The sequence below is a fragment of the Coregonus clupeaformis genome, chromosome 8 (assembly GCF_020615455.1).
Source record: "Coregonus clupeaformis isolate EN_2021a chromosome 8, ASM2061545v1, whole genome shotgun sequence".
In the NCBI taxonomy this organism is placed as follows: Eukaryota; Metazoa; Chordata; class Actinopteri; order Salmoniformes; family Salmonidae; genus Coregonus; species Coregonus clupeaformis.
In genome coordinates this window covers 30364628-30376879 of record NC_059199.1, presented here as the reverse complement: position 1 = coordinate 30376879, position 12252 = coordinate 30364628, and positions in this window count along the sequence as shown.

The following is a 12252-nucleotide window of genomic DNA, read 5'->3' as shown; positions in this document are numbered from 1 at the left end:
CACTGTTACTAGGCAAAGGAGTGCATATGGATATGATCATACACACCCACTGATATAAGCAGAAAGCACACCGACAGACAGATAAGCAACTACTTGACAGTCAGACAGGTAGACACACGTGATGTTGTGTACATAGGAGGTATTGACTTGATAACCAGACAATGCACATACTGCATTGTGAAATGAGAACAATATGCCATATTTCTGTCATGGACAAAAATAGGTATAGCCTACCTATTTGCATAGCCATTATGATCATTCATTACCAACATCCTGACGGGTGGTGTCTTCAAAAATAGGATGAATAGGATGAAAAATAGGATTGAATGAATCTATGGGAGACTGCAGGAGACAGGACAGTAGCAGAGACAGATAACCAAGGAATAGAATACCGTTGATGCCAAGTTCAATTTCACCTGAGGTCCAAGAACTCTGAAAACCAGTGCAATGATGATGTCTCTTTTTGGTCAATATTACTTCTGGAATTCAGTGTCAAGGTTTCACCCTGCTGTTGTACACTGCATTTCATTGACTTGTTGAAAGGAGCCTTTGTTCTTATCAATGGGACCAATGTATGAATATATACATTCTGGTTTCATAGAGCAAAGATCTCCAACCCTAGCTCAAGATCTATGTGAAGAATAGGGATACGGTATGAACAGAGGACATACTTTGGCAGATTTCTTCCCACAAACCCAGACTGAGTTTCCCAGACAGACAAATGGCTCTCCTCTGAGTACCTCTCTGTCTCTCAGGTCTGTCTCCTTTTTTATTCAATCCATACCTGAGAATAAACATCCCATAATACGCAACATGTCGTAGAGCCTTGATCTCGATGCGTATGCAGGGCTCCCTTGGTAACACAGGCGCATTCTCAGGCAGGGAGGAGGGAGGGAGGGCCACATCACAGCACAGCACAGCACAGCACTCAAAAACAGGCCTAGACCAGACCATAATATTCCACCAACCACCCCCTCCGTCCCTAATCCCTCCTTCCCTCCCTTTCACACCACCCCTCCTCCCGCCTCCCCCCCCTTAATTTCCGCCCCACCCCTCCCCCCACCCAACAACACGCTGCATCCCATAATATGCAGAGCTGCTGCCCACCATCCCTCCCTCCCCCACACCGCTGCCACTCCATAATAATCTGAGTGCTAATTCGCCCTCCCCAGCTCTGTCTCACTACTGTCTCATAAGCACTCCTTACAGAGTACAGTGCGTCTTTATTTATTTTTTTAATAACTGAAGCTGGGGGCACAGGAGCCCCAGAGCTCAAAATACACTGCGTGACGTCTGCAACGGACTTCATCATGCACAAGGGTTCTTCTCTCACTTTTTTTTTTTTCTCTTTCTCAGGAAGCCTTTATAAAACCACAGTATGGTTGAATGTATGCACACGCCATTCGCTGATATAGGCTACATCGGGCCCCATTTTCAAGTGTTGGCATAGGTGTACAATGGCATGTCACAATCTGTGTGATTTCCTCAGATTGTTTGGGCTCTCTGGATGCTGTTTAAACCTGACTGTCTTGAGAGTCACCTAAGGGAGATGGCCAATGGCAATACAGGCTGAATGGATAAATGGTGTAATGTAACCTATCATAAGAATGCCATGGAGATCTGACTGAGTCCTTGCATCCAGAGATAGGTTGCTTTCTCTCTGCTCCCAGGTCCACTCAAGAGGCCTAACACACACGTCAACATTTATCTCTACCCCCCCACCCCCCCTCCCATCCCATACCAGGACAAGTCATGACAAAACAAAGAACATCCCATAATATCACAGTTGGCTGCCTCGCTGTCACAGTATACATGGTAACCGGTTATGTCAGAGATAGAGGGACTGTGGCGCTTGACTGTACTTCGACATACAAACCAACGCATGAGCCTTTAAACAGTTCACATACTGTAAACAATTATAATTTCCCCATAGATGCAATGTATATCTATTGTTAACCGTGTATGTCTAAATGTCTCCATTAATTTTTTTTATGAACATGTACATTGTATATATCACCAATGTAAACAGGTACTGTCCTTTGGATGCCGAAGTTGATTCAAGAGAGATATGCCATTTATATTTCCCAATATTTTTGTGACGTATCTTTGTTTAAGCAAACCGTGTGTCCTCTGTAAAAAAAAATGAGAGGTCAGGTTTCTATCCCATAATTCTCTTCTGCCCCTTGCCCATGACAACACTCTTATAATGAGGTCAAATTGGCATCCCATAATATGCACTAACCACTGACTCAGGCAATGTAGGACTTACAGCAGTCAATGTGTCACTGGCTTACACCACCCACTTGACTACGCAAGAAGGCTGATTTATATCTAATTTCTCTGTGGATAACGAAGAACCCCTTACTTCACGAGACCTTTCTTGGCTACTTAACATCAAGCTCATCAGCTTAGTTCTAAAAGAGAGCTGACATCTGTACTGTTCAGGATTATATTTGACATGTAGTTTGTTGTCCAACACAAGTTACAGAAAGGCAACTATCAATACATGTTATTTTAGGTGGAGTAGCCTATGGGAACATTCACTAGTGGGCCAGACACCACAGTAAAAAGGGTCTTTAGGACTATGTCAATGAACAGATCATATCCGGACACTTGGGTTGTGTGGTGACTGACTCTCCGGACCGTTGTATTTGGATAACAGGGCCACAGTAATCATGATCGATGCATAAAAAATGCATCAACTGAAGGACAGGGTTAATAAGAGTATAGGGTTTACACTCATTGATGGCAGGATGGAATTATGTTGAACACTTTGCATTCCCAATGATTCACACATAGGCCTACAGTATCCGTACAGGCTGTTAAGGGGGTTAGGTTGGGACGGAGATCTTGAATGTAGCCTCACTTGTAAGAACAGACTTTACCTTCAATGACCCTATTGTGATGTTGAAAGACGTTCAATTCATAAAAGATAAGAATAATGTATGCACTAACTGTACTGTGTATGCACTAACTGTAAGTCGTTCTGGATAAGAGCGTCTGCTAAATGACGTAAATGTAAATGTAAATGTAAAATGTATGATAAAGTGCAGTGGCTATAGTTTAGATTTGTAATGGAGGGAAATCCGTCTGTGGGAGAGGTATGGTGAAAGAGAATGTATAGACTAGTATGTCAGACTGATACACATTTACTGTGACAAGTTGAGATATAGCACTACACATCATTCTGTTGAAGAATGCCCCGTGTAGCTCAGTTGGTAGAGCATGGCGTTTGCAATGCCAGGGTTGTGGGTTTGATTCCTACGGGGGGCCAGTATGAAAAAAAAAATGTATGCACTCACTAACTGTAAGTCGCTCTGGATAAGAGCGTCTGCTAAATGACTAAAATGTAAAAATGTAAGAAATGAAGGTGAACTGGGACCTCCATTTGTCTGTGAAGACCATTTGTGTCTCTTTGCTTACTGAATCAATTATCCGTGGAGTGGTGTTCCCCAATGTATTTGCTGTCCAGGGTTTTGCCAAAAACCTAAAGATTATCTTTACCACTAAGATAATTCCATTGGTATGCACTATGCAATGGACGAGCAACCTAAAGATCATCTTTACCACTAAGATCATTCCATTGGTATGCACTATGCAATGGACGAGCAATGATCTTAATGCTGAAGATTATCTGTATGTTTTTGTTAAACTCGCCCGTGAACTATCTTTTTCACATATTCAGATCACACAAACCAACACACTCCCCATTTGCTCTGCTTAAATCTCTCCACTACGTTTCCCTCATGGAGACTAAAGCCAATGGTTCTTCACTCAATTTCATCACTTCATTTCATTGGAATGAGATCCATTTTAGATCACCAATCAAAATGGGACTTGAGCAATGAACTCCACTCAAAACAAATGGCATACCTCCCCCTAGTGGCCATAAAATATAACAAGTTAACCCTCAACTCTTCCACCCCTAAGGGGTTACTAGTGTACATTATTATAAACTTTGTCCATCCACTTCAAATACTGGTTCCACTGGTTTCATCAACGTGTGTCAGCGCTATTAACCTCTGGGAAAATGATACTTGTATGGCGGTTGTTTCCATTTAATATGAATGAAAAGGCATGCATTAATTACATACAGAAAAGCCTGCTGAATTTGCTACAAACCCTTATTAATTTAATCCCTCATGATCAGCAGGGTTGAGCAGCCCAGAGATAGATAAACATACTGAATGAAGGACATTGCATGTTTGTTTTCCGATACATTGCATTGCTTGTTCTGGATTCAGAGAAGGTTAAATAAATAGTATGGGACATGACATTAAGAAAACTAGGAACTTCACCCATCTCTAACCAAGTAGTTATATTTAGCATTTTCACTATACCATGAGATAGCATGGATATAAACACTATTTCTAAGCAGCTACTTTGTTCTTTCACCACTTTTATCAACTTTGGTATTGCATTTATACTGAACAAAAATATAAATGCAACAATTTCAACAATTTTATTGAGTTACGAATTGTAACTCAATAAGGAAATTGAAATAAATTGAAATAAATAAATTAGGCCCTAATCTATGGATTTCACATGACTGGGCAGGGGCGCTGCCATGGGTGGACCTGGGAGGGCATAGGCCCACCCACTTGGATGCCAGGCATACCCACTGGGGAGCCAGGCCCAGCCAATGAGAATGAGTTTTCCCCCACAAAAGGGCTTCATTACAGACAGAAATACTCCTCAGTTTCATCAGCTGTCCAGGTTGCTGGTCTCAGACCATCCCATAGGTGAAGAAGTCGGATGTGGAGGTCCTGGGCTGGCGTGGTTACACGTTGTCTGCGGTTGTGAGGCCAGTTGGACGTACTGCCAAATTCTCTAAAATGATGTTGGAGGCGGCTTATGGTAGAGAAATAAACATTCAATTTTCTGGCAACAGCTCTGGTGGACATTCCTGCAGTCAGCAAGCCAATTCCATGCTCCTCAACTTGAGACATACGTGGCATTGTGTTGTGTGACAAACATGCTCATTTTAGAGTGGCCTTTTATTGTCCACAGCACAAGGTGCACCTGTGTAATAATAATGTGGTTTAATCAGCTTCTTGATATGCCACATCTGTCAGGTGGATGGATTATCTTGGCAAAGGAGAAATCCTCACTAACAGGGATGCATACAAATTTGTGCACAACATTTGGAGAGAAATATGCTTTTTGTGCGTATGGAAATTTTCTGGGATATTTTATTTCAGCTCATGAAACATGGGACCAACACTTTGCGTTTATACTTTTGTTCAGAATAGTTTTGATATTCCTCTCTGGACACTTTTTCAGAGAAAAAACTTCAGGACTTACCTGAAAAAAAACACAGTGCATTCGGAAAGTATTCAGACCCCTTGACATTTTCCACTTTGTTACGTAACAGCCTTATTCTAAAATTGATTAAATCGTTTTTCCCCTCATCAATCCTTCAATGCTGCAGAAATATTTTGTTACCCTTCCCCAGATCTGTGCCTCGACACAATCCTGTCTCGGCACACTACGGACAATTCCTTCGACCTCATGGCTTGGTTTTTGCTCTGACATTAACTGTCAACTGCTGGACCTTATATAGACAGGTGTGTCTTTCCAAATCATGTCGAATCAATTGAATTTACCACAGGTGGACTTCAATCAAGTTGTAGAAACATCTCAAGAATGATCAATGGAAACAGGATGCACCTGAACTCAATTTCGACTCTCACAGCAAAGGGTCTGAATACTTATGTAAATAAGGTATTTCTGTTTTTAATTTTTAATAGATTTGCAAAAATCTCTAAAAAACAGTTTTCGCTTTGTCATAATGGGGTATTGGGTGTAGATTGATTACATTTTTGTATTTAATCCATTTTAGAATAAGGCTGTAACGTAACAAAATGTGGAAAAAGTCAAGGGGACTGACTACTTTCCGAATGCATTGTAACAAGCAGACTATGCAGTTACTGCCTCAAGTTTAAAAACTCACCTTCATGGAGTTACATGATTTTATAGAGGCAATAACTGAGTGACAAAAACAGTGGGGAGAACAAGTATTTGATACACTGCCGATTTTGCAGGTTTTCCTACTTACAAAGCATGTAGAGGTCTGTAATTTTTATCATAGGTACACTTCAACTGTGAGAGACGGAATCTAAAACAAAAATCCAGCAAATCACATTGTATGATTTTTAAGTAATTAATTTGCATTTTATTGCATAACATAAGTATTTGATCACCTACCAACCAGTAAGAATTCCGGCTCTCACAGACCTGTTAGTTTTTCTTTAAGAAGCCCTCCTGTTCTCCACTCATTACCTGTATTAACGGCACCTGTTTGAACTCGTTACCTGTATAAAAGGCACCTGTCCACACACTCAATCAAACAGACTCCAACCTCTCCACAATGGCCAAGACCAGAGAGCTGTGTAAGGACATCAGGGATAAAATTGTAGACCTGCACAAGGCTGGGATGGGCTACAGGACAATAGGCAAGCAGCTTGGTGAGAAGGCAACAACTGTTGGCGCAATTATTAGAAAATGGAAGAAGTTCAAGATGACGGTCAATCACCCTCGGTCTGGGGCTCCATGCAAGATCTCACCTCGTGGGGCATCAATGATCATGAGGAAGGTGAGGGATCAGCCCAGAACTACACGGCAGGACCTGGTCAATGACCTGAAGAGAGCTGGGACCACAGTCTCAAAGAAAACCATTAGTAACACACTACGCTGTCATGGATTAAAATACTGCAGCGCACGCAAGGTCCCCCTGCTCAAGCCAGCGCATGTCCAAGCCCGTCTGAAGTTTGCCAATGACCATCTGGATGATCCAGAGGAGGAATGGGAGAAGGTCATGTGGTCTGATGAGACAAAAATAGAGCTTTTTGGTCTAAACTCCACTCGCCGTGTTTGGAGGAAGAAGAAGGATGAGTACAACCCCAAGAACACCATCCCAACCGTGAAGCATGGAGGTGGAAAAATCATTATTTGGGGATGCTTTTCTGCAAAGGGGACAGGACAACTGCACCGTATTGAGGGGAGGATGGAAGGGGCCATGTATCGCGAGATCTTGGCCAACAACCTCCTTCCCTCAGTAAGAGCATTGAAGATGGGTCGTGGCTGGGTCTTCCAGCATGACAACGACCCGAAACACACAGCCAGGGCAACTAAGGAGTGGCTCCGTAAGAAGCATCTCAAGGTCCTGGAGTGGCCTAGCCAGTCTCCAGACCTGAACCCAATAGAAAATCTTTGGAGGGAGCTGAAAGTCAGTATTGCCCAGCGACAGCCCCGAAACCTGAAGAAGGTCTGTATGGAGGAGTGGGCCAAAATCCCTGCTGCAGTGTGTGCAAACCTGGTCAAGACCTACAGGAAACGTATGATCTCTGTAATTGCAACCAAAGGTTTCTGTACCAAATATTAAGTTCTGCTTTTCTGATATATCAAATACTTATGTCATGCAATAAAATGAAAATTAATAACTTAAAAATCATACAATGTGATTTGCTGGATTTTTGTTTTAGATTCCGTCTCTCACAGTTGAAGTGTACCTATGATAAAAATTACAGACCTCTACATGCTTTGTAAGTAGGAAAACCTGCAAAATCGGCAGTGTATCAAATACTTGTTCTCCCCACTGTAGATGTGAAGTCAAATAGTTGTTTGATGTGTGTGGGTAAAGCCTGCAAAACAAGGATAGCATATTGTTTACTTGTAGATATTTTTATTGTTAAGTTTTATAGCTGTCATATATATATATATATATATATATATATATATATATATACAGTGAGGGAAAAACGTATTTGATCCCCTGCTGATTTTGTACGTTTGCCAACTGTCAAAGAAATTATCAGTCTATAATTTTAATGGTAGGTTTATTTGAACAGTGAGAGACAGAATAACAACAAAAAAATCCAGAAAAACGCATGTCAATAATGTTATAAATTGATTTGCATTTTAATGAGGGAAATAAGTATTTGACCCCCTCTTAATCAGAAAGATTTCTGGCTCCCAGGTGTCTTTTATACAGGTAACGAGCTGAGATTTGGAGCACACTCTTAAAGGGAGTGCTCCTAATCTCAGCTTCTTACCTGTATAAAAGACACCTGTCCACAGAAGCAATCAATCAATCAGATTCCAAACTCTCCACCATGGCCAAGACCAAAGAGCTCTCCAAGGATGTCAGGGACAAGATTGTAGACAGACACAAGGCTGGAATGGGCTACAAGACCATCGCCAAGCAGTTGGGTGAGAAGGTGACAACAGTTGGTGCGATTATTCGCAAATGGAAGAAACACAAAAGAACTGTCAATCTCCCTCGGCCTGGGGCTCCATGCATGATCTCACCTCGAGGAGTTGCAATGATCATGAGAACGGTGAGGAATCAGCCCAGAACTACACGGGAGGATCTTGTCAATGATCTCAAGGTAGCTGGGACCATAGTCACCAAGAAAACAATTGGTAACACACTACGCTGTGAAGGACTGAAATCCTGCAGCGCCCGCAAGGTCCCCCTGCTCAAGAAAGCACATATACATGCGCGTCTGAAGTTTGCCAATGAACATCTGAATGATTCAGAGGAGAACTGGGTGAAAGTGTTGTGGTCAGATGAGACCAAAATGGAGCTCTTTGGCATCAACTCAACTCGCCGTGTTTGGAGGAGGAGGAATGCTGCCTATGACCCCAAGAACACCATCCCCACCGTCAAACATGGCGGTGGAAACATTATGCTTTGGGGGTGTTTTTCTGCTAAGGGGACAGGACAACTTCACCACATCAAAGGGACGATGGACGAGGCCATGTACTGTCAAATCTTGGGTGAGAACCTCCTTCCCACAGCCAGGGCATTGAAAATGGGTCGTGGATGGGTATTCCAGCATGACAATGACCCAAAACACATGGCCAAGGCAACAAAGGAGTGTCTCAAGAAGAAGCACATTAAGGTCTTGGAGTGGCCTAGCCAGTCTCTAGACCAGGGGTGTCAAACGTACGGCCCGCGGGCCGGATCAGGCCCGCAAACGGGTTTAATCCGGCCCGCGAGATGATTTAAAAAATATTTTTTAAATATTTTTTAAGTATAAAAATGCGCTGCAATTTTTCAATAAAATAAACTGCTGTTCCAATTGCGTCCACTGGATGGCGCAATAGCAATTGTGTTAAGCAAGCAAACTGTTTATACCGGGGCAGAGCAAGTAGGTCAAGCACGTGCAGCCAATGAGCTACTTTGTTTTGCCCGCGATATTTATTACGGCTTCTACTTTTAACATTATGTGCTTTGGCACCCTCATTGCCCCAATATGTCTCTGTCAAAAAAGAGAAAAGTGGACGCAGAGTGCAGAGTGTTCCAAGAAAAATGGTCATCCTATTTAATCACGGAATTGAATGGGAAAGCTGTTTGGTGTGTTCAGAGCATGTTGCAGTGCTGAAAGAATATAACCTTCGTCGCCACTATGTGAGTCTTCATGCCGACAAATATAACAACTTTCAAGGACAGCGGAGATGAGAGAAGGTGAATAAACTGTTGGCGGGTCTGAAGAAACAGCAGTCTGTGTTTACTCACAGCCGAGACATCAGTGACGCTGCAGTGAAAGCTAGCTACCTCATTGCTAATGAAATCGCAGTGGCTTCAAAACCATTTAGTGAGGGTGAATTTGTAAAAACATGCATGATGAAGGCAGCGGAGATTGTGTGCCCTGAAAAGCGGCAGGCTTTTTGCAAATATCAGCCTGACAAGAAACACAGTTGCAGACAGGATTTCCGATCTTTCAGTGGATTTGGAAAGCCAGTTGAAGCAAAAAGTAAAGTCATTTATTGCGTTTTCGGTTGCAACTGATGAAAGCACGGACATTACAGATGTTGCACAACTGGCAATTTTTTCATCCGCGGAGTTGATGACACATTGACCGTCACAGAGGAGTTCGTGGAGTTGGTGCCGATGACAGATACAACGACAGCAGCTGATATTTTTACCGCACTCGTCGGCGCGCTGGACAGGGTCGGAGTGGACTGGTCCCGCACTGTCAGCCTGGCTACAGATGGTGCGCCCTCAATGATCGGGGAAAAAAGCAGGCGTTGTGACAAAGTTCAGAGAGAAAGTGCAATCTGCAAATGGAGGACGTGATTTTTGACTTTTCACTGTATTTTGCACCAGGAGGCTTTGTGTTGCAAGTCATTAAAGATGGATAACGTCATGAAGGTGGTCATCCAAACTGTTAATTTCATCCGATCCAGAAGCCTGAATCACCGTCAGTTTGACAGCCTTCTCAGAGAGAAAGACCACATCTATGGCCTGCCATACCACACTGAGGTAAGATGGTTAAGCCGAGGTGCTGTGCTGAGGCGTTTCTTTGATTTACGAGAAGAAATTGAACAGTTCATGGAAGAAAAGGGCAAACCAGTGTTAGAATTTCATTCCGCAGAATGGATGCCGGACCTTGCATTTATGGTGGATGTTACAGAGCACCTGAATAACTTGAACAAACAGCTGCAAGGGCGCAACAAAGTTGTCACGCAGTATTATGACAGCATACGTTCTTTCAAGTTGAAGCTGTCATTGTGGGAGACGCAACTTGCCGGTGGTGATGCAGCTCACTTCCCCTGTCTGAAAAATGTGTGCGCGACCCAACATGTGGCAGGCATGAAGCGGTTCAAAGATAAAATAACGGGACTGTTACGGGAGTTTGAGCAACGCTTTCAGATTTATGTTTATATGTTTTTATGTTGATGTGCTATTGTTTTTAATTGATTTTATTTTATTTGTATATTTAACCTATTCTTGACTCTGTGGTTCTTGCACTTGTTTGGGGAACAGGATTTCATTATTTTTATCTACATTTCTGCCTGAGAAATGACACCCTGATATAGTTCTGTGATCTGTGAAACAGTTCTGTTAATCACTGAGGCATTGTGTGTTTGTGTGTTCTTTTTCTTTAGAATTTTCAAATAAACTTGACGTGTTTTATGATTAATAGTGATGTTGTGCTTGTACTATTTTGGACACACTGTCCTCAGGCTCCAGCTTTATGTTGTATGTTGATCGTATTAAAACAAAGAAAACAATCTGAAGTTGTTGTTTTTAAGTTATATATACCATGATTTTTCCGGTCCGGCCCACTTGGGAATAGATTTTCCTCCATGTGGCCCCTGAGCTAAAATGAGTTTGACACCCCTGCTCTAGACCTTAATCACATAGAAAATCTGTGGAGGGAACTGAAGGTTCGAGTTGCCAAACGTCAGCCTCGAAACCTAATGACTTGGAGAAGATCTGCAAAGAGGAGTGAGACAAAATCCCTCCTGAGATGTGTGCAAACCTGGTGGCCAACTACAAGAAATGTCTGACCTCTGTGATTGCCAACAAGGGTTTTGCCAACAAGTACTAAGTCATGTTTTGCAGAGGGGTCAAATACTTATTTCCTTAATTAAAATGCAAATCAATTTATAACATTTTTGACATGGTTTTTCTGGATTTTTTTGTTGTTATTCTGTCTCTCACTGTTCAAATAAACCTACCATTAAAATGATAGACTGATCATTTCTTTTTCAGTGGGCAAACGTACAAAATCAGCAGGGGATCAAATACTTTTTTTCCCTCACTGATATATATATATATATATATATATATATATATATATATATATATATATATATACTGTATATACAGCTCTGGAAAAAATTAAGAGACCACTGCAAATGTTTCTTAAATCCGCATCTCTACATGTATAGTGGGGAAAAAAAGTATTTAGTCAGCCACCAATTGTGCAAGTTCTCCCACTTAAAAAGATGAGAGAGGCCTGTAATTTTCATCATAGGTACACGTCAACTATGACAGACAAAATGAGGAAAAAAAATCCAGAAAATCACATTGTAGGATTTTCTATGAATTTATTTGCAAATTATGGTGGAAAATAAGTATTTGGTCAATAACAAAAGTTTCTCAATACTTTGTCATATACCCTTTGTTGGCAATGACACAGGTCAAACGTTTTCTGTAAGTCTTCACAAGGTTTTCACACACTGTTGCTGGTATTTTGGTCCATTCCTCCATGCAGATCTCCTCTAGAGCAGTGATGTTTTGGGGCTGTCGCTGGGCAACACAGACTTTCAACTCCCTCCAAAGATTTTCTATGGGGTTGAGATCTGGAGACTGGCTAGGCCACTCCAGGACCTTGAAATGCTTCTTACGAAGCCACTCCTTCGTTGCCCGGGCGGTGTGTTTGGGATCATTGTCATGCTGAAAGACCCAGCGACGTTTCATCTTCAATGCCCTTGCTGATGGAAGGAGGTTTTCAC